Source organism: Mustela nigripes, chromosome 5 (genome assembly GCF_022355385.1).
Source record: "Mustela nigripes isolate SB6536 chromosome 5, MUSNIG.SB6536, whole genome shotgun sequence".
NCBI lineage: Eukaryota > Metazoa > Chordata > Mammalia > Carnivora > Mustelidae > Mustela > Mustela nigripes.
In genome coordinates, this window is record NC_081561.1 from 63,752,946 (window position 1) to 63,760,470 (window position 7,525).

The following is a 7,525-nucleotide window of genomic DNA, read 5'->3' on the forward strand; positions in this document are numbered from 1 at the left end:
CCATGGGGAGAAAGCCATGAGTTCTGTGCTTTGCTTTCTCCTCCTCTGGAATTCCGCTGCTCTTCTTGGTATTGAATCTGCACTCCTTGGTAGGTGAACTTGGTCCTGGCTGGATTTCTTGTTGATCATCTGGAGGAGGGGCCTGTTGTAGTGATTCTCAAGTGTCTCTGCCCCAGGCAGAATTTCACTGCCCTTACCAGGGGCCGGGCTGAGTAATCCGCTCGGGTTTGCTTTTGGGACCTTTTGTTCCCTGAATGCTTTCTGTAGAGTTCCAGAGGATGGGAATGAAAATGGCCTCTTAGGCCCCAGCCTGGAGGAGCCAGGAGCTCAGGGCTCCACTCCTCAGTTCGCCCTCAGAGAATAGTGCCCAATCACTCCCTTCTCCCTGGCCTCCAGCTGCACTCCGAGCTCACCCAGCCTGCGACAGGTTCAAGGTAACCCCAAGCTGAGACTCACTCCTTGGCTCTGTCTCTGTAGCCAGCTTCCCTGTTCTAATACCTGCAAGCTCTGTGACACTCAGACACTCCCAATCCTTTTGTGACCCTGCGGGACCTGGGGCTATGCTGACCCCGAGTGGGCTTCACCCCTGTTTAGCCTCTGGAGCGATGTCCCTCAGCAGAACAGACTTTTAAAAGTCCTGATTTAGTGCTCCGTCACTGGCTGGGAGTCGGCCCCTTCCCCCACAGTCTATCTTCCCATCGCTTTGGATTCACTTCTCTGCCAGTCCTACCTTTCAGAAAGTGGTTGATTTTCTGTTTCTAGAATTGCTGTTCTTCTTCTCTTTGATCTCCTGTTGGATTTGTGGGTATTTGCAATCTTTAGATAAGCTAGCTGATCTCCTGCTAGCTGAAGTAGTCTCAGCCTGCTACTTCTCTGCCATCTTGACTTCTCCCCCCCCACCCTGAGAAATCTACTGTTAATCTTAAAAAGGAATACTTGTTTGTGATTAGTCACCTCTCTTTTGCAATTTTCAGGATTTTCTTTGACTTTAGACGATTTGATTATGATGTGCTGAAGTTTGGATACCTTTGAGTTTAATGAGCTTCTCGGATATGTAGATTAATGTTTTTCATCAAATTGGGCTACTTTTTGGCCATTATTTTTTTTTTTTAAACATTCTCTCCCCTCACCATCTGGGACTTTACACATATATTGATCTGATTTCTCTGTTCATTTTTCTTCAGTCTTTATAATTTCTATTGTGCAGACTGAATAATCTCAATTGTCCTATCTTGAAATTTACTTTCTTATACCAACTCAAATTTACTGTTTTAGTGAATTTTTTATTTCAGTTATCATACTTTTCCACTCCAAAATTTGTTTTATTCTTTTTTTTATCTTTTTATTCATATTCTCTTGTCTGTGTAACATCATTTTCATACTTCCCTTTAATTCTTTAAACATGCTTTACTTTTGTTCTTCGAGCTTATTTATAATACCTAACTTGAACTCTTCCTCTAGAAGTCAAAATCTGGGCTTCCTCAAGGGCTGTTCCTATGAAACATTTTATTTCCTGTGCATAGGAAATACTTTGCTGTTAGAGATTCTCATATATTTTTTTGGTGAAAACTGGGCATTTTAAGTAATAGGATATGACAGCTCTGGAAATCAGATTCCAACGCTCCCCAAGTTTTGTTGTTGTTATTGTTGCTGCGGCTGCTTGTTTGTTTAGTAAATTTTATTGCCTAATTTCATAAAACTTGTGTTTTTTGTTATATGCAACCCCTGAAATCTCTGTTCAGTAAATTTAGTGGTCAGTTAGTGCCTGGACAGAGATTTTTAAAAATGCCTTGAATCTATCACTCTGAGTCTTTGGTAAGGTACTTTCTGCATGTGTTGGGGTACCCATTCAGTACTGGAAGTTTATAATTTTGGAAGTTTATAATTTTGTCTTAGCTCTCACTTCACGCTTGTTCAGGGCCTCAAGGTCAGCCAGAGGTAAGATATAGGGCCTTCTCTGGTCTCTTCTGGGCATGCACACAGCCCCATACATGTGTATGGTCTTGTAGAGTCCCAAAAATATGTCGTTACTTTTCAAAGCCCCTTATATAGCATGGTATTCCACAGATTTTTACTTTAAAGTTTTTTTTTTAAGATTTTTATTTATTTATTGGACAGACAGAGATCACAAGTAGGCAGAGAGGCAGGCAGAGACAGAGAGGAGGAAGCAGGTTCCCCGCTGAGCAGGGAGCCCGATGTGGGACTCGATCCCAGGACCCTGGGATCATGACCTGAGCCAAAGGCAGAGGTTTTAATGCACTGAGCCACCCAGGCGCCCTACTTTAAAGTTTTGATCACCCTCTTGTTTGCCTCACTGGTATTGCAACCTAGGGCAACTGTCATGTTGAACACTTTCTGCTGATTTGTTTTCAGCAAACTCCATGGGGATATGACTTTTTTTTTACTCAGTAAACTAAGGTCACACAAAGACAAGTACTATGTGTAGGGCTATTCCAGGGAGCTGCGAGATGGGTCAGAGAAGTACAATTCTGTGGACCTTTTGGAGATTTCCAAACCTGTACTACCCATCCAGTGGTTGCTGTACTTGTGTTTTTCACAGTTATGTGGTTGCAAGTCTGTTATTTTTCAAGACTATTATGGAGTTGGGGAGAGGGCATGGGAATGGTCAAGTTACAATGTCAGAAAGCTCACTGGTCTTACTGAGATTCAGCCATTTTACTTGAGTAAACACTCCTTGGATTGTTGTGAGCTTTTGGATAACTTCCAGGATTCTGAAAAAAAAGTGATTTTGACAATTTTGCCACTGTTCTCATTATTCTTGTGGAGGAGTGGATTTTCAGAAGTCTTTACTCCACCTCTTCTCTTTGTTTTTAATAGTAACTTCTCTTAGAATGGATGAGACTACAAGCATATGAAATTGTCCAGTGTTCAATGGAAAGGAGGTGCAAGATTAAGTAGAAAATGCTCTGGAGAGAGGAATTGGAGATAAATGTTGCCCATTCACATTTTTTCATTTAATTTTTTATTGTAGCAATGTAACAAATATCAATAGATTATATATTGGTGGAACCTACATCCTTTGTATTTTAAATAGCATTCTATGAAGATTTGCCATCTAGTTTTCCACAGCAGATGGGGGGAAAGGAAGAGAGTATACTAGGACAACTGGTAGTGAAAAAGACTTAAATATTTTTTTTAAAAAAACCCTAATAATCAGTAGATGTCAATGTAGCATACCACGGTACTCACTTTTCTTAGGCTGTCACGAAGTCAAAATAAAAATGATAATCTGTACAGTTTTTTGCTTTTCAAGACAAGGACAGACTAATATATTTTGGAAAAATTTCTATCAAACATTTTTAAAATGTTTAAAGTTTGATTCTTTAAGTTATCAACTTCATTTACCTAGAGCATTTATGGTCAAGAGATAGCATATATTCAAATGATAATTGCTAATGGAACATAGCTGTTTCATTGGTGACAAATGTCATTGAGAAGAAAGATTCTGTAATCATCCAACTAATCATTATAGTTCCAACTCCATGTGAAGACACAGAGAAAAATTATTAAACCTCTCAGAAATGAGAAGTTGAACCACACAGTACTCATCCATTTTTTGTTTACTTAATGTGCTGTCTTTTAAGTTTATAAGCACCAATAACACCTTCTACCTACATAGCAAATGATGCATTGAGTTGTTGTTATAGATATTATTCTTAGTTTCATAGTTGTATAAAGTGCCTGAGACTTAACTGATTACTTCACAAGAAGCTCTAAGCAAAACCTATGTGTTTTGAGGGGTCATGATGATGATAAATCACTTAACATACAAGCATGAAAGCATAGCAAAACATAGAACTGTGAGCATTATCTCAGAAGAAGTGCTAGAGCAGGAATCTCAGTGTGAATAGTGAGGGGTGATTCTCACAGGAGCCATCTATCAAACATCCATTTGCAGTGAAGCCACCATTAGCTGACATCTTCATGATTGTTTGGTTGAAAACATCTCACAGATGAAGGGTTACTTTGAAGAAAAAAGATCATAATGCTATAATAGTTTGCTGTTCTGTGCAGTGTAGAGGAAAGATCCACTTGTAAAGACAAAGAGAAAGACAGAGAGAGAAAAAGAGAGAGGGAGAGAGAAGGGAATGGGAAGGGGGAGAAGTGAAGCAGAGAGGAAAAGAGAGAAGAGAGATGGTGGCTGAGAAGATCTAGTGTTCTTTTTCTTTTTAAAAATTTAAAAATTTTATTTTTTCATCATAAGTATGCTTTTTGATCCCCATTGTCTATTTTCTTCATCCCTCCTACTTGCCCTCTGGTAACCATCAGTTTATTCTCTATAGGTAAGAGTCTGTTTCTTGGTTTGTCTTTTTTCATGCTGTTGCAAGTGGCAAGATCTCATTCTTTTTTATAGCTGAATAATATTCCATTGTATACATATACCACATCTTCTTTATTCATTCGTCTATTATTGGAGACTTAGGCTGCTTCCATAATTTGACTGTTGTAAATAATGCTTTACTAAACATAGGGCTGCATGTGTCCCTTTGAATTAGTGTTTTTGTATTTTGGTAAATACCCATTTGGTGTGATTGCTGGATAATAGGGTAGTTCTATTTTTGACTTTTTGAGGAAATTCCATATTGTTTTCCACAGTGGCTGTACCAGTTTGCATTCCCATTAACAGTGCATGAGGGTTCCCCTTTCTCCACATCCTCACCAACACCTGTTGTTTCTGGGATTGTTGATTTTAGCCATTCTGACAGGTGTGACATGATATCTCATGGTAATTTTGATTTCCATTTCCCTGATGATGAGTGATGTTGAGCATATTTTCATGTGTCTGTTGGCCATCTGTATGTCTTCTTTGGAGAAATGTCTATTAATGTCTTCTGCCGATTTTTAAATTAGATTACTTGTTTTTTGGGTGTTGAGGTGTTTCAGTCTTTTAGATATTTTTTATGCCAAACCTTTATTGAGTATGTCATTTTTCAAACATCTTCTCTCATTCTATAGGTTCCCTTTTAGTTTTGTTAATTGTTTCCTGCCACTGTGCAGATGTTTTTCATTTTGATGTGGTCCCAATAGTTTATTTTTGCCTTTATTCCCATTGCCTCAGAAGACATATCTAGAAAAATATTGCTATGGCCGATGTTGGAGAAATTGTTGCCCATGTTTTTTTCTAGGATTTTTATGTTTTCAGGTCTCACATTTAGGTCCTTGATCCATTTTGAGTTTGTTTTTGTGTATGGAATAAGAAAGTGGTCTAATTTCATTCTTTTGCATGCTGCTATCCAACCTTCTCAACACCATTTGTTGAAGGGACTGTCTTTTCCCCCATTGTATATTCTTGCCCCCACATTGTAGATTAATTGACCATATAAGTGTGGGTTTATTTTTGAATTTTCTATTCTGTTCCACTGATCTATGGATCTATTTTTGTGCCAGTACCATACTGCTTTGGTTACTATAGCTTTGTAATATAACTTGAAGTCTAGGTTTCTTACAATTTCCATCAAATCAAAGGCTGCTCTTTATGACTGAAGAGCACATCTGGATTACTGTTTTACCAAAAGTCATTCCACGAAAACTGAGGAGGGGAATTCTTAAAGGATTTATAGTTGGTGTTGATTGTTAAATTATATGAGGTTACATTACAAGGTATGTAGTGGTAAACATTCTACATTCTATACCTGGTATTCTAGGAGGTAACTTAATGTTGTGAGTATTTGCCCCATGAAGTGCCAGTTGTCAGGTTTGTAGTTTGCCAAATTATAGGTATGGTTTCCTCAGAACTTTTACCTTCAACATATACTAAAGTATACTAAAGATGAAGAAAATACTTAGAGAGTGATTTCAGCAAAATGGTAGTACAGGAATTTCTAACACTTGTACCTCCAGAAATATCAATTTGAATAACTACCACGCATGCAAATACCTTCACAAAAGCTAAGGATTCCAGTTGAGGAATTAGAGCATTGGGATGGGGCACAGGAAAAAAAAAAAAAAAAGACATGTTGAAGAGGGTAGAAAAGATAGATTGACATTACCCCATTACCCCTCCCTGAAGCCTAGCCATCCTAGCACTGAGAAAGACACCATCCCCGTGGAAGGAGACTGAAGTGAGCACCTGACTTGAACTGCAGACACCAGTGCTGGCCCATCCCAGCATCAGCTGGTTCCAGTGGCCCCAGGCAGCTCCCATGGCCTAGGTGACATCCATGGCCCCAGCTGACTTCGTGACACCAGACTCTTGACAAGCTACTGAGAATCCAGTCCCCTGGCCCACCCTACCACTTGCCCACTCCTTTAGCCCCAAGCAGATCCTGAAGTGGCAGGCTACCAGCAGGCTCCCATAAACCAGGCTTCTGATTTACCCTGGGGCCAGAAGGCTCCCATGGCCCCAGGCAGCTCCCATCATACCAGGCTCCCAGCAAACTCTAGGAAATCCAGGATCCCAGTCTACCCCTGTTTGTCAGCCAGCATGGTCCTGGGTGGCTCCTGTAACTCCAGTATCTTGGTGGGTTCCCACCAGACCCACATGTCAAGCCCTCCCTAATGCCAGGCTAGCCTCTGCAGCCTGAGCTTTAAGGCTGGCTCCACAGATCTAGGCTCCTGGCCTGCACAACACCACATTGGTCACTGAAGACCCAACCTGGCCCCTGAGGCCCTATTTTATAAACTGACTCCCATGACCCAAGACTCTAGGCTGGTTCTAATTCCTGTGGCCCTAGCCTCTTGGCTCTCTTCTGTGAAACCAGGCTCCGCGCCTGTCCCAGCACTAGACTGGTCCCTGTGGATCCAGATACTGGGCCCATCCCAGTGATTCCCAGCGACTGGCCAGTCACTGTGTACCCAGCATCCAGGTCCAACCACACAGGCATGCGATCCCCAAAGGAAACTAACAAAGGTCCAGTGACTGACCCTAATGAAATGGAGATCTAGGAACTAACTGTCTGACAAAGAATTCAGATAACACTCTTAAATTCAGTGAATTAAAGAAAATAAAGACAACTAAATGAAATTAGGAAAATAATACAAGAATAAAATGAGAAATTCAACAAAGGAATAGAAGCCATAAAAAAACCTCAAGCAAATCCTATAGTTAAAAAATCACAGTGGTCAAATTGAAAATTCAATAGAAAGCTTCAACAGCAGACATAATCAAGCAGAATAAATTAGTTAACTGGAAAACATGTCATTTGATATCATCCAGTCAGAGAAGCATAAATAAAAGAGAAAGAGTGAAGAAAATCTTTGTGAATTATGGGATACCATTAAAGGAAACAATCTCACATTATTAGTCTCAGGAGAAGAGAGGGAGGAAGGGGGAGAAAGTATATTTAAAGAAATAATGGCCTAGGATTCTCAAATCTAGGGAGAGATTTGAACATTCATGTTCATACAGCTAAAAGGTGACCCTATAATTTCAAACCAAAATGATCTTTTACAAGACCCATTAAAATAAAACTATCTAAAATCAAAGACGAGATAATTTTAAAAGCTGCAAGAGAGCAGTTCTATTTTCAACATTTTGAGGAACCTCCATGCTGTTTTCCAGAGT

The 7,525-nt window shown here is 39.8% G+C and overlaps 1 protein-coding gene across 1 annotated transcript in view; it reads left to right on the forward strand.

Moving 5' to 3' along the window:
- Nucleotides 1-7,525, forward strand: part of LOC132018642 (kinesin-like protein KIF6) — a 206,363-nt gene that overhangs the window by 78,710 nt on the left and 120,128 nt on the right. The window lies entirely within an intron of this gene.